Source organism: Lissotriton helveticus, chromosome 2_1 (assembly GCF_964261635.1).
Source record: "Lissotriton helveticus chromosome 2_1, aLisHel1.1, whole genome shotgun sequence".
NCBI lineage: Eukaryota > Metazoa > Chordata > Amphibia > Caudata > Salamandridae > Lissotriton > Lissotriton helveticus.
In genome coordinates this window covers 1,791,108,605-1,791,132,368 of record NC_136059.1, presented here as the reverse complement: position 1 = coordinate 1,791,132,368, position 23,764 = coordinate 1,791,108,605, and positions in this window count along the sequence as shown.

Below are 23,764 nucleotides of genomic sequence, written 5' to 3'. Positions count from 1 at the left end.
AAGCACCGAAAAACCGGAAAGCGTCCAAGCCGGCACAACAAAGTCGATAGGTTCCACAACAACGCGGAAGTCCAATTGCGTCTCTGTTTGGAATAACACACTCCGCTGTCACCCGACCCCAAATAGTCTCTTCGGATAAAGAAAAAGGAGCTGGAGCCCCAGCGCCCTAGTCAGGCTGTGTACCAGACCCCACGGAATAGCGCTGAATCACACCGCAGGTTACGACTTGAAGGGAAGGGGAGGGACTACACGGAAGAAACGGGGGAACTCAGAAAAAACACAGAAGTCCAAAAGACCTGCTCACGAGCCCGTGAGCAGCAAAGGGAGGATCCGGAAATCCACCAAGGAACAGGACCTGAAACTAACATGGATAGATACCAAGCACTGAGGAAAGGGCAGACCCAGCTTAAGTCTGCACAGGTAAGTCATGTGACAACAGAAACATGGTCATGGAAAGAGGACTAGCCCCAGACCCTAACAGTACCCCTCCCAACATTCCTCCCCACCGGACGAGGCTTAGTGGGATGCTGCCTATGGTACAATCGGACCAGCCTGGGAGCATGAACCCCCCCCAGCAGGTTCCCAGGTCCTATCCTCCGGTGCATAGCCCTTCCAATCCACCAGATAAAACAGGCGGCCCTTCCTACGCCGAGAATCTAATATGGCGCGAACCTCAAACTCCTCCTGCCCATCAATTAACAAAGGAGGAGGGGTCGGCAAAACCTGGCGTGAAGGCACATACGGCTTCAGTAAAGGTGTATGGAACACGGGATGAACCCTATAATCCCCAGGCAGTTCCAGTTTCATAGCCACAGGAGTAATCACCTGCACTTTCGGGAAAGGACCCACATATCGGGGCTGCAATTTCCGGGACCCATGTAGCCTGAGGTTACGGGTAGCCAACCATACCTGCTCACCCACCCGGTAAGAAGGAGCAGGCGCCCTGTGCTTGTCTGCCTGAACCTTCATATCAGCCTTAGCCTTGAGCAACTGTACCCGTACCAAACCCCAGATGTCACTCATTCTCTTACACACGTCGTCTATGGCTGGCACACGACCCGTGGGTTGGATAGCTAAAGCCCTAGGATGGTACCCCAGTGAACAATAAAAAGGAGTCATGCCCAAAGCGGAATGCAGACTGTTGTTATAAGCAAACTCCGCTGCAGGAAGAGCCGTCACCCAATCACACGACAACGACGACACAAGGCACCTCAAGTACTGCTCCATGGTTTGGTTGGTACGTTCGGTCTGCCTGTCAGACTGCGGATGGTAGGCTGACGACAGCCTTATTTCCACCTTGAGCACCGAACAAAGCTCCTTCCAGAAATGGGACACAAACTGAGCCCCCCTGTCGGACACTATTGCTGACAGCAGTCCATGTATCCTCACAACTGAATTCATAAACACCAGGGCCATCTCTCTAGCGGTAGGGATCTTGGGTAGTGGGATGAAATGAGCCATTTTCGTGAACAGGTCCACCACCACAAAAACAGCGGTGAAACCAGCCACAGGGGGAATGTCGGTAACAAAATCCATGCTAATGGTATGCCAGGGAGCCGGAGGTACCTCCAAGGGTTGCAGCAAACCGGATGGTTAACTTTGGGTGGGCTTACTAGTGGCACAAACAAGGCAAGCTGCCACATAACCCTGAATGTCCCGACCCAATGTATCCCACCAAAACCATTGCAAACACAGTTCTTTCGTTTTCTGCACTCCAGGATGCTCCACCAATGCCGACGCATGGCACCATTGCAGAACCACCTCCCGTAATACAGGGGGAACAAACAACCGACCCTCATGATACAGCAACCCATCCTGTACCAAGCCCTGGGGCAACGACACCCAAGGCGCCAGATCCACCTGACGCAATTGGTCCTTTACTACAGAGAGAAAGTCATCGGCCATGGTAACCCCTACGATCTTATCACCATCGATCATAGGCCTGTCGTCCTTCGCAGGGCCAACATCCCTAAGATCAACGTGAATCTGAGAAAGAGCATCTGACTTAATCTGCTGTGTTGCGGGTCTATAGGTTATGACATAGTCATACTCATTAAAGAAAAGAACCCACCGCATTTGGCGTGGTGTCAACGCACGAGCAGAACGAAAAACTCCAGATTCTTGTGATCAGTGTAAATCGTGATGGTATGCCGAGCTCCCCATAAATAATGCCGCCACTCCTCAAAGGACAACTTAACAGCCAACAGCTCCCTCTCAGCCACGGTATAATTACGCTCCGCTGGCAACAGAGTCTTTGAAAAGAACCCAATGGGGTGCATATGTCCAGTCTCTACATCTCTTTGGGGCAACACTCCACCAACAGCACACAATGAGGCATCCGTTTCCACAAAGAACGGCAGGGCAGGATCAGGATGCACCAAAACAGGTGCCGATGTAAATTTCCCCAGTAACGTTTGGAAAGCGCCCTGAGCCTCAGTAGACCAAACAAAGGGAACCCCCTTCCTCAACAATCGTGTCATGGGTGCCACTATGTCGGAGAAGTGAGAAATAAAACGCCGATAAAAATTGGCGAACCCCAACAGGACCTGAACGTGCTTGACTGATGATGGTATAGGCCAAGTAACAATAGCTTTTATCTTTCGAGGGTCCATCTGAATACCTCCTGCTGAAATGATGAATCCCAGAAACTCCACCTTATGTGTACTGAACTGACACTTCTCTAATTTGGAATACAGATGATGTTGTTGCAGTTTCTGTAGTACCTGTGTCACGTGTTCTTGATGTTCAGCACCGGTCTCCGAGAAGATTAATATATCATCTAGATAGACGATGACACTTCTATCCAGATAATCACGGAGGACCTCGTTAATAAAGAACTGAAAGGCCTCCGGCGCATTACATAAGCCAAACGGCATTACGCAATATTCGAACAAGCCGTGTTTGGTTTTAAACGCCGTCTTCCACTCATCCCCAGGACGAACACGTATCAGATGGTATGCACCGCGCAAGTCCAATTTGGTGAAAACCATTGCTTTTCGCAGTTGATCTAATAGCAGAGGGATGAGTGGAAGCGGGTACTTGTTCTTCACCGTGGCTTTATTCAGGGCCCTATAGTCCACACAAGCGCGCAACGTGCCCTCCTTCTTCGGTATGAAAAAGATAGCCGAGGACACGGGCGAACTAGAGAGACGAATAAACCCCAGCCTTAACATCTCGTCCAAATATTCCTTAAGGTGCAACTCCTCGGGTTCCGAAAGCGCGTAAATACGACTACACGGCAGTGGAACACCAGGCACCAAATCTATCTTACAGTGAAAGGACCGGTGAGGCGGGAGACCCTGAGCTTGACCCTTATCAAAGACATCCCTATATGCCGCATATTGCAAAGGAACAGAACCCACGTCTGTTACTGCACATGACAAAGGGGACACCCCCTCACTCGCCTCTTGATAACAATGTTTCAAACAATGTATGGAGTCCAGGGTTACCAAACGTTGAACCCAATCAATTCTGGGATTGTGCTCCTGGAGCCAAGGCACTCCTAACACTAACCCAAAGGATGGGGCATCAATTAAATCAAAACACACCAACTCGGAGTGTCCATTCTCACACAGCAAAAGCAGAGGAACTGTCTGACGTGTGATGGAACCCGAGGTTAACTCTGTTCCATCTATCGCCCTTACTGGTTCTGGCTGCTCTTTATAACAACAAGGGGGCTCTAACTTCTCTGCCAAAGAGATATCAATAAAATTCCCTGTGGCACCGGAATCCAATAACACCGACACCGGCACTCTGTTACTATCGGACAGCAAAAGAGAAGCGGCAATGATAAAATGTCTAGGCACACAATAAATAACGCCCAGGACCTCATATGTCCCCTTTGTTTCATTCCTACAAACAGGACTGTCTACATGATGGATACAAGCTACCTTCTTGCTGTGCAAAACACCAGAAGGCTTCACAGGACATTCTCTCGCATAATGGCCTCCCTGACCACAATACAAACATAAATTTAGTTCCCTTCGTCTTTTCTTCTCCACCATAGTCAATGGACCTCTTACCCCACCTATCTCCATTGGTCCTGCCGCAGTTTTATGTTCCCCAACAGGCCTCGCCTCAGGCTTAACATAACCCCCTCGAGACACCTGGAATCGATTCCGATCCCCGCGTCTCTCGGACAATCGATGGTTAAGTTTTACTACAAGATCGATAAAAGCAGCACAATCGTCTGGGGGAACCACCACCTGAGACACCACATCCTTAAGGTCCTCACAAAGACCCTGATAAAACAAGGAATTCCTCTTAGCCATTGGCCACTGGGTTTCAGACACCAACCTGTTGAATGTGGAAATATACGTTAGCAGATCCTGCCAGCCCTGCCGTAACTTTCAGAGCTCCGCATCGCTAGCCTGCATAAAAGCGTGCTTAGCGAACAATCCCCGCATTAGGTCCTTGAAAGCAGGGTAATCGTACAATACCCGATCATCGTTATCCACAAGAGGGATAGACCACTGAGCAGCGGTGCCAGCCAAATACGAGATGGTGAAAGCAACTTTGGCGGAATCATCGGGGAAGGCATTAGGCCTGCACATAAAATGCAATTGGCACTGGTTCATAAATGTACCAAACTTTTCGCTATCCCCTATAAACCTCTCTGGGGGTGCCAAGGGCACAGGAACAGGTGCTGTAACGGTAACAGCTAAGGAAACCCCACCGCTAGCTCCCTGTCCCGTCCCTCCTGTATACTGGAATGCCGCAGGCTGTATAACTGGCCCATGACCACGTTGTTGTAACTGTTCTCTGGTCTTCACTGCCCCTAATTCTTGCTTCAACCCCACATTCTCCTGTCTTAAATCCTGTACCTGATTTTGTAAAGCCGCTTTAGCTCCCATCAAATCCTGCATAGTGGGAACACTAGTAGCTCCTCCTAACTGCTCATCCATACTCGCTCAGGCAGTGTTATATTGTTCGTAGGCTTGGTATTCTGTTAGTTTCCACCTCCAATGCCCGTACACTGCAGGAACGATGTATGACCCGATCCACTACCCCTACCCATGTGCCACTCACTGACTGATATATAATGAGTAAACCAATGAGCAAAGGGGAGGGGGCGGGAAGAAAAAGAAACAAAGGGAAAGGACAAGGATGATTGCTTCCACCCGAGTAGTAACGGCCAGAGGATTCTTCGTCTTCACAGCTCTGCACCTATGAAACAAAGCACTGCTTAAATGGTCTGCTCTTAATCTGTAACAACCCTCATACCCTTTTATCCATGCCCCTATACACACACAATAACCTCCTTACCAGTGTCGAATGCAGGGTGCTTGTTATGAAGACATCCAATGGGTGCACACGCTATCCAGAGGAAGGGGCCGATTCAATGCAGGGAAATCCTGAAGCAATCTTCTCGTAGGAACAAAAACCCGCAATAAGGGGGAAAAAGTCGAATGAGCGACATAAAAAACCCCCTTGGTATTCGTTCGGAATCAAAATTACTCAGGAAGGTAAAGAACGGGGCCACAACAAACAATAGAGGCTCTCAGCGCGTTCTCCATACTGTGCAAACCAGGAAGCACCGAAAAACCGGAAAGCGTCCAAGCCGGCACAACAAAGTTGATAGGTTCCACAACAACGCGGAAGTCCAATTGCGTTGAATAACGCACTCCGCTGTCACCGGACCCCAAATAGTCTCTTCGGATAAAGAAAAAGGAGCTGGAGCCCCAGCGCCCTAGTCAGGCTGTGTACCAGACCCCACGGAATAGCGCTGAATCACACCGCAGGTTACGACTTGAAGGGAAGGGGAGGGACTACACGGAAGAAACGGGGGAACTCAGAAAAAACACAGAAGTCCAAAAGACCTGCTCACGAGCCCGTGAGCAGCAAAGGGAGGATCCGGAAATCAACCAAGGAACAGGACCTGAAACCAACATGGATAGATAGATACCAAGCACTGAGGAAAGGGCAGACCCAGCTTAAGTCTGCACAGGTAAGTCATCTGACAACAGAAACATGGTCATGGTAAGAGGACTAGCCCCAGACCCTAACAGGCAACACTTCAGTTCCCACCTGATGGAACACAGAAGTCACGACGTCAGAAAGGTTCTTGCAGTAATCCAAAATGACGCTATCATTTATACTCATTACTTTGCCAACTGGTACAAAAGCTTGTCTCATGACTCTGCCCATGAGAATCTCATGAGGGCTTAAACCTGTCTTTTTATCTGGAGTACTTCTCAATGACATCAAAACAAGTGGAAGTGCGTCAGTCCACTTCATTCCTGTAGCTAGACAAATTTTTGCTATTCTATTCTTGATTGTGCCATTCACTTGCTCAACAACACCTGATGCGTCTGGCCTATAAGCACAATGCAACTTTTGTTTTATGTTCAATGCTTCACAAACCAATTTTAGCAATCTGTTTTCAAAATGTGTTCCACGATCAGTCTCGACCGTCACTGGAAAACCCTACCTTGGTATGATTTCCCTTAAAAGCAATTTAGCAACAGTAACTGAATCATTGTGACATGTTGGGAACGCTTCTACCCATCTCGAAAACAGACAGATAATCACTAGGACATATCTTAGCTTGTTATGAGGTGGCATGTCAATGAAATCCATTTGCAATCTGGTAAAAGGACCACCCTCCCGTCCTATGGTTCCCATGCTCACAACAGTTTTTCTGTTTGGGTTGATCTGCTGACAGATCAAACATCTTTGACAAAAAGATCCTGCAATTAATCTGAACTTTGGATTGTACCATGTTTGCCTAAACAAACTAATCATTGAGTCTCTTCCAATGTGTCCTTGACCATGATTCATTTTGGCCATGTCAGCAATCATGCTATCTGGCATAACTGGTCTGTCATCTTTGTAAACCCTAATTTCATCTTCCTCTCGCTGTCTGCAACCTGCTTTTAACCATGTGTTTTCTCCTCATCGTCTGCCTCATCTTGCAAATCTTTTACTCCTTGCCATGTCTCAACTACAGATGTTAGAATAAGTGAGTTCAAAACATGTTCATTGTTTTTCTCCCGATTGATTGACGTATTATTTTTCGCACAGAACCTTGCTATCTCGTCAGCATAAGCATTTCCCTTAGTCATATAGTCCTCGCCCTTTCTGTGTGCTGTACATTTCACGACAGCAATTTTCTTTGGTAACTGAATGTCATCAATCAATCTCTCGATCAATTTTGCATTCCTGGTAGGAGTTCCCGCAGAAGTTAAATAACCTCTTTGAGACCAGAGCTGGCCATAGTCATGGACTACGCCATATCCATACTGACTATCAGTTACTATGGTAACTTTTAATTCTTTTGCTCTTTCGCGTGCACGAATCAAAGCAATCAATTCTGCTACTTGAGCTGAACGAATTCCTTCGAGACATGAAGCTTCAACTACTTCTGCAACTGTGCAGACAGAATATGCTGCTCTTAGAATACCTTCATCTGTTCTCAAGCATGAACGATCAACAAAATAAACAAAATCTGATTCAGCTAACGGGACATCTTTAATATCCTGCTTAGGTTTAGTACAGTATTCTAAAACATCCAAGCATTCATGATCAATGTCATTCTCGTTTTTGATTTCTGTTACAGTACCATCAGGCAATAATGTGGAAGGATTTAAATTTACACATCTCGCAATCAAGACATTATCTGATCCCAGAATAATTTTCTCATATTTAGTTAACCTGTTACTTGTCAAATGCTGTGTTTTGCTACTGGTAAGGAGAATTTCAACTTAATGGGGAACATATACTTTTACAGGAAATCCCATGATTATTCCCTCACTCTGCTCAAGACTTACACTTGTTGCAGCTACTGCTTTTAAGCAGCCTGGTAATGCTTTTGCAACAGGATCAAGAACTGCTGAGAAATAAGCTATTGGCTTTCTCAGTTTTCCATGCCTTTGAATTAGAACTGACAACGCACATCCTTCCCTCTCACTGCAATACAGCTCAAATTCTTTCTCGTAGTCTGGCATACCTAAAGCAGGTGCTTCACATAAACTTTTCTTTAACTGCTCAAAAGCTTCTAACTCAGTATCTGTTAGGATAATCGGGTCTTTTATGACTGCTTTCGTCAGTCTCTGCAGTGGTTTTGCAATTACTGAAAATCCACTAATCCATTGGCGACAATAACCAACCATTCCTAGAAACATTCTGCCCTGTCTCTGTGTTCTTGGAGGTTGCATTCCCTGAATCATTTTAATTCTCTCAATTGTCACTTGCCTGATTCCTTTTGCAATTCTGTGACCAAGATATTTCACTTCTTGTTTACAAAACTGTAATTTTACAGGAGACACTTTATGACCCTCATCTGCCAAATGATTTAAAAGAGTAATGGTATCTGTTACACAATTATCTCGTGTTTTTGCAGCCACAAGGAGATCATCTATGTATTGCACTAATGTTGATTTTCCAGGCAAATCTAGATTTTCCAAGGATTTCTTTAGCAACTGATTAAAAATAGATGGACTCTCTGTATACCCCTGTGGGATACAACACCATGCTAAGATACGGTCCCGGAACCTGAACGCAAAAATTTGCTGGCTTTCTGGATGCAATGGAACAGTAAAGAATGCATTGCAAAGGTCTATGACTGTATACCATTCTGCATCATGCGGAATCTGATAAAGAATTACCGCTGGGTTTGGAACAACTGGACAACATGGAACAACTATCTGATTAACCTTTCTCAGGTCTTGAACTATCCTGTAAGTTCCGTTTGGCTTTTTGATACCCATAATCGGTGAATTACATGGGCTTCTTTCAATTTCTTTCAGAACACCTTGTTTTATAAATGTGTCAATTACAGGAATAACACCTTCAATAGTTTCTGCTTTCATCTTATACTGAGGAATGTTTGGAAAATCTATTCCTTGCTTAACTGTAATTTTAATTGGGTCCACATTTTTCATCAAACCCATTTCACTTCCTGTTAAATCCCAAATTTCAGCTTTGACTGTCTCTTTTAATTCTTCAGGTAGATTATTTTTATCAAAAGCAGGAAATAATTTACTTTCCTCTGCCTCAACCATTAACATCGTTAATCTGTAAAGCCCATCTTCTTCTGGAGTTTGGAGCTCAATACCATCCGGTGAGCAATATATTTTGCAGTTCATCTTGCAGAGAATGTCTCTTCCTAACAAGTTTACAGGACTGCTATTACAAACAACAAATCTATATTTGTCTTTAAATTTGCCAATTTCAACCTTAACTGGATCTGTTAAATCTGTTTTATTTGCTGATTAGCTACACCAACTACTTGGATCTTGTCCCCAGAGAGAGGTAGGTTTTCTATTTCCACTGATCTAACAGTAGAACGGGTAGCACCAGTGTCCACAAGAAAAGTGATTTCTACATCATTCACCTTCCCATTTACAAATGGACCGGACTGATCTACCTCAAGAGTGGCTCCAAGCACACACTCTTCCTCCTCTCTCAGGCACCGTCATAAGTAATCATTCCCTACATTTTCATTCAACAAATACTGTTGTGAAACATTTGACACATTCACTCTTGTGATCTGTTTACCTGTTCACCTCCGCAGAATTCCATTTCTGTATTGTACCTCTGCACATTTACACAATTTGGAAGTGGCGGTTGTGGAATCTGACTCTGCTGATTCACTACCTGTCGCTGTAGCTGTTGCTGTAGCTGTTGCTGCAGATTTATCTCATTCTGCATCTGTGGATTTAATGATGCATTTTTTTAATTTCTGGGCGGATTCTTACATTCACGCTTCCAGTGTCCAATTTCGCCACAATTAAAACATGGGAGTTTCTGCTTTAACTCTTCAATATTTCCCATCAATTTTGGCTTATTAAAATTACCTTTAAATTTACCTTGATTCTGATTAACATTTTTGTTTTCCAAAGTTGCTATTTGTTGTTCAGCCACTTTTACCTGTGCCCACATAGCTTTTTCTTTTAGCTTCTTTTGCTTTACGTCTATTTCATCACTGCAATATTATGCCTTTCTCAAAATATCATCAACCGAAAGTGATTGCCAACCAACTATTCCAGATCTAATCATTTCACCAATTTCAGGTCTTAAGCCATAAACAAATCTGTAAATGAAGTGGCTCATATCCTTCTCACTCAATTTTTCATAACCACTGTATTGTTTAAATACTAGCAGTAATCTTTCATAGAATGAATGTACAGATTCTTTTGGCTCTTGATTTGTCCTGTCAATTTTTAACCCAATCAACTTCTTTTGGGGGAATCTTATTTTTCATCCACACAATTATCTTATCGTACAAATTCATAACATCTGCTGAAGGAGCACCTGTTACTCTATCTCGGAGAGGTTCTTCTTTGTGCCAATCTATAGAAATTTGACATTCTGTCCAAAGATCCGATGGGACAACAATGTCAAAGAATCCATCAAGATCAATCCACAGAACTTTTGAAACCTTAACGAATCTGTCTACCTGTCGATACCATTCCACAGGTTTTTCTCTCAGCCGAGGAAAATCATTTGTAAACAGTAAAATGTCCTGGCTTGACCAAGGAACATGCACATATCCACCACCAGCAATTTCTCTCATTGGAAACTGACCTGCTACTTCTCCTCTATCTCTCCTTTCTTCCTCTTTTTTCTTTGTCCATTTCACTCTCCACTTACTTAATTCACCTAATATTTTTAGAAACACAATTAATTCTTTTATGTGAATAATTCTTCCAGTGGTATTCATGCTCTCAATGTCTTTTTTCAGAGAAATCCACTCTGTAACTCTTTTCCAAATTTTTCTGTCTACTCAAATCAATTTCCAATTCAGTCGCTAATTCCTCTAATTGATCATACTTTGTTTTCGTTTTCCATTGTATGCTTTTGCAAATAAACAATAATTCATCATCCTGATATTGCTTTAAATTGTCAGGTCCAATTGTGCCAATGATTAATTCCTCCAAATCTGCTTTCAGTTTTGCAACATCAAGTAATTTAAATTCTGAGCTTTGTGGGTTTGCGTTAAATCTATTTTATTTATGCTCTTTTCCGGTGTTCCAGAATCAGAATCTGCACCAGATGGAGTTTTATTCGACAAACTTTGATTAAAAGTTAAATCTGGCATCATTGTTTTGTCTCGGTGAATTTCTGATAAATCTGAATAACATTTTTCAGCCACTTTCTGAATTTCTGCATTTAATGGAATAGTTAAAGCTCAGTGTCTAACTTCTCTTTGATCAAATACTGGTTGAACAGGCCCAATTGTTACTGGTACTGTTACTGCTTCCATGCTTTTAGTTAACTGCTGTATTAATTCATCTTTTGATCGGAAATATTCTGAAGTATTAGGGATTTTCTCACATCTTTCTGTTCTTATTAGATTCCTTGAGGTATCGTTTCTATGAACTGGGGTTTCAGCATCATTTCTATTTTCACCAGACATACTGGAGTTAGATCTTGTTTCTACTCTTTCAGGAGTTTTTGCATTATTTGGATTTAATCTAGGGGATGCCTCATTAACAATCTCTCTAGGAGGAGCACTTGGAGAGGTTCCTGGAGTAACCATCGGGGAAGACCATGTACAAGCTGGTTGATAAGGAGGTGGCTTTTTAGGTTTTGTAATATAAATCTCTTCTAAAACTGCATCTTCTAATTCACTTTCTTCAGCATTATTATTTTTCTTTTGGGCTTTATTCTGACTAATTACCTCACCAGTTCTTGCTGGATACAAACCATCACATGCACCACGTCTCCATCGACGCATTCTATCTTCATGAGTTTCCCTATTAATGTCCAATCTAGTACCTCTTGGTATGCCTCTATTCTCTCATTTCAATTCAAACATCTCATCCTCCCATTCAGCTAAAGCCTCAAATTGTGTAGGTCTAGGCTTTGGATCAAGAGTCATCATTTTGACTCTTAAGTTTTTCATAACTTTAATGTTAAACGATCCATCTTCTGGCCATGCTAAAACACCATCATTCTTGGTATATTCCATCCAATTCTCAATCCAAAGACAAGTATGATAACCATATTCACCTTGCATATAAGCTGCGGGTGTTTTATACTTATGAAGTAATCTTCCACCTCGCGTTTTAATTTTCTTGTCAGGTTTCAATTTATTTTTCAATTTCTGAAACCATGAAAGCTTCTTTTTCTCTTTAATGTAATATTAATCCATGTTTTAAAACGATTCCACTTACTTTAGAATAGATCGTAAATTTTTCCTGGTTGTTCCGCAAAACCAACCAATCCGTGCGCGAAACACACCAACAAGCCAATCAGGTTAAGCTACGTCACCACCTTGCTCAACCAATAGAATCACTGCTTTCAGGATGAACCAACCAGCTGTCAGCTCGTCTTAGTCACGTGAACCAATCAGTGCGCTTGCTGTGACGTATGCTAGCCAATCACAGCGAGAACCCTGTGACGTATACTGCCGCTGCAGCTTCTCGTCTCTCACTCCTTGAGCTCACCCCTCCTTCACAAAATATTTTCACGGCGCCATTTTAACAAGTCTTTTCAATGGTATGCAGTTAGTAAGTCCACAAAAACAAACCACTTGTCTGTTTCGCTAAAATAAAATGATAGCTTTTTCAGTCATTCAGATATCCTTTCGCATGGAATAGGCGACGCTATTCTCACAGAAAATTTAAATTCGTTGATAAAGTAAGTAGCCTTACTCTACCCTTCTTGCAGATATTAACAAACTCGTTTCCCTCTGAATGCACAGAAAGTGACAATCCAAAGTTTGACTTGATCGTATTACAAAATCATTTATACACATTCAAACGGAAAAATCCCTAACCATGTATACATGTATCTTGGCAGGACTTTAGCCAACCAAAGAAAACCTCACTCACCAGTAAGATAGACGACGCTTCCTTACCCTTCACTCAAGCTTGGATAAAATCTACTACTCTTTTCACAGTGAGTTTTAAAACAGGCACCAAGTCCCTACACTCAAAGCTACAATTTCATAGACAATCCTCACTATACATTTTACCTTGCACACCTAGAATCCCTAAACTTGTGCTGTACGTCCACAACACTAGTGATATATGACAATACCACTATTTTAAAACAGAACAAATGCACTGTGCAACTTCACCTGTTACACTACTCTTGCCGGCACAACTAGGAATTTTCACACTGCTGGAAAAAACCTTTCGACTACATATAACAACAGAACAAACTCAACAAACTTAACATATGTTAAACATCGATCCTATGTAATTACCATGTAGCATGACAGTTACCATAGCAACCGTAACTCTGCTACCAAGGAATTGATCCAGCGCTCCTATAGAAAATCTGTCTCACCAACGCTACCCTACTCCACAATACTCACCATTAATCACAAATCTCTCATGCAGGCCCATAAACTAACGAGACATGATTTTGAGCAACTGAATCATGTGACCTAATTAATCAGAACCTATTCACAAACTATTTACACATTTATATACAACTGTAGTTTATCATTTCTTACCATGGTTTTATGCATATATCATTTTAATTAGATCACTTTGGTAAATGGATCAGCTGATGGTAACTAGATCATGAATAAACAAGACCAGCTTGTTGTTTCAAAAATCTAATTTATTAAACTTTATTATTCAAGAAAGAGCATTTTATTAAGAATCTTTATTTATTAGCAATTTTAGCAGCATTTATTAAAGTAAATGTATTATTGAACTGACATCTTCAAAGCAAATCAGCATGTATGAATTAAAGCAAATAACAGTTTTCATTCCCTAAGTCTATTTCCCTGTCTAAAACTTGCTTCAGCTAAAAGTTAAAGTCATTAAAGCCTATAATCCTTACGTGCGCCAAAAGTCCAACAGCATGACACGCCCTTCAGGAATCGGTAAGCGAGAAGACACCCTCCTGCCCATGGGGGCAATTTTTATACCTTTCTAACTAGCTAATCTTGCTTAAAAGTAAATTTTTCTCTGCCATCCAGTGTTCTCATTGGCTGATTGATGTCAGCTTATATGATGTCACCACCTTTCACCAAGCCTAGATCGGGCTTTTCTAAAAGTCCATTGTCTCTTATTCACAAGACACGCAGCTTCCTTATAAAGAAACTTTTTGCGATGTCATTTTTCAATGCACTCTTTAGGCCTCACTCGAAACTATTATTTAAACAAACACAAAACATCAATTAATTAGAGAATTGAGACCCATTCTGTTACCCACCCCCTTTGCTAATTATTTAATTTATGTTACCTAGCTGTGCATACAAAGCTGCAATTTTATCTACCTTCTTCTTTTAGGCCGCAGGATTCTTCACGAGCTTTGCCACATAAAGACGAAAAGACATAACATAAGCACACATAATAAGCACATGCCATTAGTTAAACAGCCGCATTTAATACTGACAAAGACAATAGACAAGGTTAGTTTATTATTTTCAACGCACTTGCAGATGCAACATAAAGTGCATGTATTAGTCCCTCTTGTTTTCTCATGTATATGCATTTTAAAACTAAGTTGATTAGTACTTTTCAACTCATGCTTATTAATGCGGTTATGGTTTTATGGAAGTTTAACTTTGCGAGCCAGAACAAAATATTATTCTGATTCTCGCTCCATCAAGCACATTCTAAGTAGAGTTTCAGTTATAGACTACGACTGAGTATCTGCTTGGACAGTTTAGGGTGGAAACATCGAAGTTTCACAAACATCATAATCTCAGCTATACAGGGTTCACAGTCTGCTACAGCAGTGTTATTGCTGGGTTTATAGAGATGTTCTAGATGTTGACACCAGTCTTACAGTCTAAGAACTCAGACTGCAGCAGTGATGTCATAAAAAGCTTTATCAGTGTCGATGACCAACAAATAGTAAAATAACAGCATGTTCTCTCTCGCACTCAGAAACGTCATCATTGTTACTATTCCCGAACTCTGCTTAAATCATCTCAAATATGGACTTTATATATATATATATTTGGACATGCAACCATTTCGAACCCAACCAACAGTTTATCAGTTTTTGAAAAATACACATTTTCCGGCCTAGTACAATCTTTTGTTTTGAGAAAATAAACTCATGTCGCTGAAACCAGAGTTGTTGTGAACATAATTGTATCCTGAAATACCAGATTTTCATATTTAGTAAACATATGTTTGGTGTTAAAAATTCAGACTGCCATTTTCACCAAGTGCTCACTTATATCACTGCCACACAAATGCAGATTTCACCCTGCATGCCTACAAAGTAACATCACGACAGGCATACCCATAAGATACCAGGCATTACAACATTACACCAGGAATGTCCTCCGCCTTGCCACTTATGGCTATAATATGCCAGGAAATACCACCATATTGTCTTGATCAGCTTTATGACAGTGGTGGGCCTGATTAGGCCAGAGATGGTCAGGTTTTACTTGGGAACGACACATCTGGGAACACCACAGGTACCAGACATGAACTTGCTCTTCTTCTCAAACCTGTAGTTGCATGCTGGCTCGCACACAGACACATATGCATGCTCGTACACGTTTGCATCCCCACAATCCAAACTGATTTTTTTTTAATTTACATACCCAAATGCCCACCTCCCGCTCTACCTCCTGCGTCTGGCCTGGACTGCGTTCCTTCCCTGAACATTTCACTTCTGGTTCCCATCACAAGGTAGGTCGTGTGATTGACAGTGTAGGGCCTGAGATATGTCGTTATTGGCTGTGTTATAGGCCTCACCCTGTTAAGCACACTAGCTTTGAGCATGGGACCTGCCATGGCATTGGAGCACGGACGTAGAACCATGCACTGTGCGATGGACTGCTTGACCTTTCACACGTGCATAGTTTAATTTTCTTCCGTCATGCTAATGCGCTGAAGCTGTGAGGTGCTCCACAACTTTTAAACAAGTGCCACTGGATACCTGTATGTTCGTTGGTCGGATACTTCTGTATGTTTGTTGTACCTTGGACAGTCTGGGCCTGTTTGTGTGTTTTTCTGTGCTCTTGTGTGCTGCTTATGTCTGTTTGTGTACCAGTAACATGTGCCATGTGTATGAAAAAACAAACCCATTGGCGCGTAGGGACTTTTTAGAGAAAGATGCTGTTATCTTGTCTCTGGGTGCTTCTATGGCATTTGATTCCATAGAATGGCCATACTTATTTGAAGTCCTTGCCAGAGTATGACTGGGACCCAAATTTATTGGGTGGGTGAAACTGCTATATATGAATATCCAGGGACAAGTCAGAGTGAACAACTATACGTCTCGCGCGTTCACGCTACGGAGGGGCACCAGACAGGGGTGCCCCCTGTCCCCTCTGATATTCGCTCTCATGTTAGAACCCCTGGCGGCGTGGATACGTCGGGACGCAACGATACAAAGCTTGCGATGGACGAGAGATCATTAGGACCGAATATCCCTGTATGCAGACGACAAACTATTATATCTCGCATCCCCCTATAAATCAATACACGTAGTCCTGAACATAGTCACAGACTTTGGGAAATACTCTGGGTATGCGATCAACTGGGGTAAATCAGTGTTGTTCGTCCTTCAAGGGCAGATCCCCCGTCTTCCTGCAGACTGTCCGATAGAAATAGCTGAGGAGGGATTCAAGTATTTGGGAGTTTTTATTACGTTGGACTCCGCCCTTTTCCACAATTATAAATTGGCACCCCCATTGGCGAGGCTGCGATTGGTTGTAAAACACTGGAGGTCTCTGCCCCTATCCTTGGTGGGACGAGCTGCCCTTTTTAAAATGTTGGCGCTTCCGCGTTTTCTGTATATTCTTCAAAACTGCCCACGTCACATCCCAGACACTTATTTTGCAGCGATGGATAGTGAAATCCGTACGCTGCTATGGGATGGGAAGGACCCTAGAGTGGCACTGAAAAAGATGACTAAAAGTTGGTATGATGGTGGTTTGGCATTACCAGATATTAAGCTTTATTACTGGGCCTCGCAACTAGCGGCGGTAAACCACTGGGCGTATCACCCACCCACAGACCCGGCTTATGTCCTGGACAGATACCAGATGGACCATTCCGGGTACTGGGGAGCCTTGTATTCGCACACCAGGAAAAAGAGATACATCGGACCCACAGCACATACAATAGAGATATGGCACCAGGCAAATTCCTGGTTGGGATGGGCCAACAACCTTACCAGGGTAATGCCACTTTGGTATACCCCAAAATTAGGTATGCTGTGTTATCAACCGTGGTTTGATAAGTGGGACATGATCGGGATCTCAGTAGTCAAAGATCTGGGCAAGAAGGGCTCGATTGTTAAGTTTGAGGAGCTCCAGAGGCAATATCGAATGGCTCGAGGGGAAATATTCCGATACATGCAAATCAGACATGCATTGCAGGCGGCATTCCAAGACTTCGTGGACATACCGGAAGCATCACCGTTAGAGGATCGCCTACAAGATGGCCCACTATCTACCAAGGCAATATCGTTAACGTACAAGAAACTTAGTAACAATATGTCGGATAGTTTTAGTAAACTCAGGGAACAGTGGGAAAGAGACGTGGGATCAATAGATGAGGAAGATTGGCGGTCGGCTCTTATGTCCCCTAGAGAAGCAGCCATCATGCTCTGATTTAGGTTAATACAATTTAGGATTCTGCATAGGTCCTACATGACCAGGATTACCCTGGTCAAAATAGGCACAAGATCTGATTACATCTGTCAGAGGGGTTGTCGACCGACAGCCACCTTTTGCCATACTATCTGGGAATGCCCAGTTGTTCACCATTTATGGGAAGACACCACCAACCACAGGCAAACAACACTAGGTAAAGCAGTGACACTGACACCAATACTGGGATTGTTGAACATATGGGCTGCAACTGACCTTACCGAAACCGAACAACAGTTTGCGACGTTGGGATACACATTGGTAAAAAGAGAACTGGCAAAGGGCTGGGGGAAAGAGACTCCACCATCTACTGTTCAGTGGGTGAAAGAATTTGAAAGATTAATGGTAGCTGAGAAAGGGGTTTTCATAACCCGGGGTTGCCCCAAGAAATGGGACAGAAAATGGTCCAAATGGAATACCTATTGTGGTGACATTTGCATATTCCCAATGGTAGAGCTGGAATTACGTAGAAACCTGAACAGAGATGTACACAATTAACATAATTGTTTTGATGACTTCTGTAAGTGTATTGATGATGTGAGTAACCAGTCAATTGTAACTGGCATATTTCTGTAATTGTTTAAACTAATAAAAATATATTTTTTTAAACCATTGGCTATATCAATGCCATTCTATATAGTGCTTGCACCCCTGCACAGTCTATTCAAAGCTATTCAAGGGATGGGGCAGGAGGGTAGAGGTGTTAGAGTCAGGCTGCATTCCTGGCCTTCTGCAGTTGTGAAGCAGTCAAGCAAACATTTTTATTTTGGAGTTAAAAATCCACAAAACCACAATTCTTATACATCATGAGTGCATTCACCTGGCAATGTTAATTTCCACCGTGATCACTACATTCACATGACACAGTTTTTTTATGAATGGCAAAAATCACATGTACACACTGGCGACAAGCATCCATCTATAATAATATGTTTTAAACTATCAATATTTGCTTCTGTTAAGTGATATTGCAGCGCTTTGAAGAAAGTAATAATTTATTTAGAAAATTCCTAATGGATCCATTTGAAACATAGGTGTGAGTTAGATTAATGTGTAGTATTGATGTGTCATGTGTCTCCTGAATGTGCCCGGCCCACTCCAAGGCTGACCATTCTCTAATGGAACTCTGGTGACCAGTGGTTCCAGAGAACGGCAGTTGGGCTGGAGAGAGTCTGATGCGGTTGAGGGACAGTGTATGGACTAATAAAGTCAGGGTTTTTACCTACGGTGTCATCTGCTACTTACTTCACGTGGCGACCAGTGGCTGTACCCCCGGAGGTGAACCATGACGGTGCGTGCATGGTTGTGGCACCCACCTTTGTTCGTGAGCGTCATCCAGCTGAGTCGACGTTTCCCACTGTCTAGTTGCGAACCTTCTGAGCAGGGGCTGGAGTGCAGACATGTCCCCGGTGCCGTGAGAAGCTCCAGGCGAGGAGCAGGATCTTGATTTTCCAGCTCTGCTGTGGCGCGTGCAAGCCATCTCAGCTGTCTGAAGGAGGCGGAGCGCAGGCCCAGAGGGGGTGAGTCATACATGAGCGAGAGGCGTGAGAGAGCTCGAGTGCATTCCCCTTGAATGTACATGTAGCGACAAATACTAAGAGGATAAGGGTCAAAGGGATATTTTAAAAACCTGCCTCAGTTCTATTCCCCTTATATTATATATCACATACACATTGAACTGGGGGTCTAAACAAAAATGCCACCGAGTGCCAAAGAGAAAACAGAAGAAAGGAAAGCACCCGAGTATTGTGAAAAACTCAAGACCGTTGAGCAGAGCTTGGATTCCCATCAATTATCTTTGTGATCAGTATTATCATCTGGTCATCCTCCCAGTTGCATGATATACCTCTTGATCATAGAGGCTATCTATTGGGAATAACTCTCTCAGATAGGGTCAACAAGGGAGAGCCAGACCCAGCGAAAAAACAAATCTTTAGTCTCTTCAAATGATGATCACAAGAAAATTCTCAAAGAACTCTGAGAAACCGTTCAGTGCAAAAAATAGTGAGTGCCAATCTTAAAATAGAGTTGTTAGGAGAAAAGCAGAATTTTTTATTAAAGATATCCCATAACACTCTAACTAAAAACAGTGCAACAAGCAGTGTCAACAAATAACTGCTAGGTATTAGGTCGACATGTTTCAGCCATGTGGGTAAAAAATGACCCCGGCTTCACCTCCACCCTCGACTCAGAAGACGTCGGAGGCAACAACGGACAGAGCGGGGCCTCGTAGTCCTTAGTAAGGTTCCAGGTGAGGTGAGGTCCAGTCCCCGATGAAGACGGGTACCATCTGCATCCCTTGAAGCGGAGGATCGTAAAAGTAAGGTTGTATCGATTCCAACCTTGCATTTGGAGACACTAATCACTTTCACTAAAGTTTTCTTGCTTTGAACACCTGTGAGATTGTTTTGTTGGTGTGTTTATGCAGTGGCAAATTTGACTAACATAGGTCCTGAAGTTCTTTGAGAATTTTCTTGCGATCATCATTTGAAGAGACTAAAGATTTGTTTTTTCACTGGGTCTGGCTCTCCCTTGTTGACCCTATCTGAGAGAATTCTTCCCAATAGATAGCCTCTATGATCAAGAGGTATATCATGCAACTGGGAGAATGATCAGATGATCACAAAGATAATTAATGGGAATCCAAGCTCTGATCAAGGGTCTTGAGTTTTTCACAATACTCTGGGGCTTTCCTTTCTTCTGTTTTCTCTTTCGAACTCGGTGGCATTTTTGTTTAGACCCCCAGTTCAATGTGTATGTGATGTACACGTAGTGTGACAGCGGCCATCTTAGGTGCCCAATGTCACCAGAGGGAACAACCGGCGGCCATCTTGGGTGAGTCAGACAGAGTCCGGTTTTCAAGCGGCTTCTGGCACCATCACACCATCAGCTCTGGACTTAGTTTGAGTACATCACTTTGGTGGCCATCTGTCCTGGTGTAAGTGCTTACCAGTTTATTCAGCCAACAAGTTGCTTTTAAAGTAACCAGAAGCTCAAGGCTCCAGAATTTGGGGTCATTGTCTACCCAGCATATAAAGTAATTTGTGCAGTAATCTCCAGTGAATCATTTCCCGCTTCGGGCATTTTGGTCTGTGTTAGTGCTGCAAGTTGGATCTACGAGCTCAGGCATGATCCAGTAAAATTGTTTTTGTTCGTCATTTTTGTTTTTGGCCTAGCTATGCAATCTGTAAATTCACCACCAGCGTTTTTGGAGACACCAGGTGATCCACCAATTAAATGGAGGCAGTGGCATGATGCTTTTGGAACATACCTGGGAGCTATTGGTGAATCTAGATTCAGAGCAGAATGAAAAACATTCTTACTGTTGCATTCTCTGGGTTTTGAGGGTAGATCTATCTTTAAACATCTCCTGAAGTCCAACGTGAAGGTGATGTTGAGTTAGATGTGTATGAAGATACCGTATAAAAACTGGCCAGCAGGTTTGATATTGCTCCAGTCTGGTGGTATCGAGGCACACATTTTTCAAGAGAGCAAACACAGAGTGTGGGTGTTGACGGTTACATCTCTGCATTACGCAAGTTGGCGGCAGAGTGCCAGTTTGAAAATTTTGCTGAGCAGCTGATACGTGATCAGTTTATTTGCCACTGTACTGACAAGTCTATCAAGCAGAAATTGCTTTTTCTAGGCAATCCCTCCTTGACAGAAACCATCAGGATTGCCAAGAGCATAGAGACTTCAATCAAGGTGGTCAGGGAACTATAGAGCAAGACTGATGATCAAGTCAATGCTGTGTGTAACTGGAATGAAAAGAAAAGGGGGTCTTGAATGGGGTCTTTCACATCTTCTTCCTGTCCTGGTGTGACGAATCCCTCGCAGCCGAACTTTGTATCTAAGCAAAATAATTTCTGTTCCAAATGTGGTTTTTCTCAGCATCTAAAGGGGAATTGGACGTATCCGGCTCGGAGTGCTCAATGCAGGCTGTGTGGGAAAGCTGGTCATTTTGCAAAAGTTAGTCAGAGTATGAGAGGGAAGTTTACAAGGGTATCAGCGGTCAGTGAGGATTGCGAAGGGGATGTTGAGAACTTATTGGGTGAAGAGCGTGACATGGTTGTGGTGGTGGGTGAGGATAGTGCGAGCTGCATGCAGGATGAAGTATGCATTGACCCCTATGTGTATGTGCAAGTGGGAGACAAACAGCTTTACCTTTTGGTGGATTCTGGAGCTTGGATCACCATGATAACTCAAGAATTATTCCAACAGAATTGGCCCGGGCGGACTCTATCCCCACCTGATAGGTTTCCATTTTCCTATGAGTGCAGGAAAATTGATCTTCAAGGTTTTTTTGAAGATTCCATGATGTTTAAGGGGAGGCGTATCTGTGGCAAAATCTATGTTGCGGTTAAGGGGTTGAACATCTCAAGGGCGTTTTGGTATGATCCTACGTCCTTGCACAAAAAGAACAAGTCTCGGTCATTAGAGACTCAGATGACATTGAACTTTTGTTGAATGAGTTCCCCAGGGTATTTTCAGGGGAGTTGGGAAAAAGTGTTGGGTTCCTACACAAAATCAGGATTAAGGCTAATGCGATACCTGTGAAACAGAAATTGAAAGGGGTCCCGTTTAGTGTTTGAAATGAACTAGAGAAAGAATTGGAGGATTTGCAAGCCAAAGGTATAATTGAGCCTATGGAGTCCTCTTTGTGGCTTTCGCCCTTATTCAAGGCCAAGAAGAAAAATGGGAAGCTGAGAGTATGTGGGGATCTCAGGGCTCTCAACAAAGAGATATGGGTGGATTCCCAAAATGGGGAGATGTTGTCCACTATCTCTGGAGCAAATTTTTTCACCAAGTTAAGTCTAGCATCTGCCTATCATCAGACCGTGTTGGCTGAGGAATCGCGTCAACTCACAGCTTTCGTTTCACCTTCAGGACTTTCCAGTATTGACGTATGCCTTTTGGCTTGGTGTCGGCAGCCTCTGTGTTTCAGAGACTTATGGCTGAACTACTGAAGGGTAGTTCCAAAGTGGCTGTTTTCCAAGATGACGTCTTGATTCACGCATGTTCTCAAGCAGAGCACAAGCTTATTTTTAAAAAGGTGCTTACTGTGTTTGATCAAGCTGGTGTGGTCTGTAAAAGAGAAAAGTGCCAGTTTGTTCAATCTTCTGTTGAATATCTTGGTCATGTGGTTTCTGTGGAAGGGGTACGTCCTAGGCCTGGATTAGTTGAGGCCATTCTTGATGCTCCTCCCCCAAGTGAGAAAGCCGGGGTGAAATCATTTCTTGGTCTGTGTGAATTCTACTCACGTTTCATACCCGATTTCGCATCCAGAGCCATTTCTATGTTGTTAAAGGATAAATCAGAATTTGTGTGGAGTGATGAGTGTTCGACTGCGTTTTCAGACATAAAAAAACAACTTACCTGGGTGACTGCGTTGAAACCTTTTGATCATAATTTCAAATGTGTTCTGACCATAGATGCTAGTAAGTTCGGGGTTGGTGCTGTGTTGTCACAGAAGGATGGCCAATCTGATTACACATTTGGTTTTGCATCAAGGGTATTAAGAGATGCTGAGCTTCACTATTCCGTGAATGAGAAATAGTTGCCAGCATGCTGATGGGCTATAGAAAAATTCAAGTGTTATCTGTGGGGGAGAAGTTTTGTTTTACAAACGGATCACAAACCGTTAGTGGTGATCCTCAATGGTACCAATTGCAAGAGCAGCACGCCCGGAATAGTTATGTTTGCTGCCAGACTTCTCCAATTCAATTTCGAGGTTGTGCATATTTCAGGAGTGAGGAACATTCAAGCTGATTACCTGTCGAGAAATCCCCTAGTTGGGAAGGATGTGATGGTTGGTGTGGGTGATGATGAATGTTGTTTCATTTCGGCCTTGGAGGTCGAGAATTGCTGTTAGTTCAGCGACGAGTGTTGGAGAACAAAGTTGGGCCATAATGATGTTTTAAAAGAAGTCATGGAGACGGTTGTCTCTGGATGGTCTATGGAGAAATCTTTATTTCAAAACATGCAGCCATTTTTCAAGGTATCGGAGGAACTGACAATTAAAGATGGGCTGCTTTTGAGAGGTGACAACCTGGTTCCCCCAGACGAGTTAAGGCATAGTATTTTGTCCAAAGCGCATGAGGGTCACTTGGAGTCCACATTGACCAAACGAAGGGTATGTGAGTCGTTCTGGTGGCCACAAATGGACACACAGATAGATGGATTGGTTAAGAGTTGTTGTGTGTGTTCCTCTGCTGACAAAACATTCAAAACTAT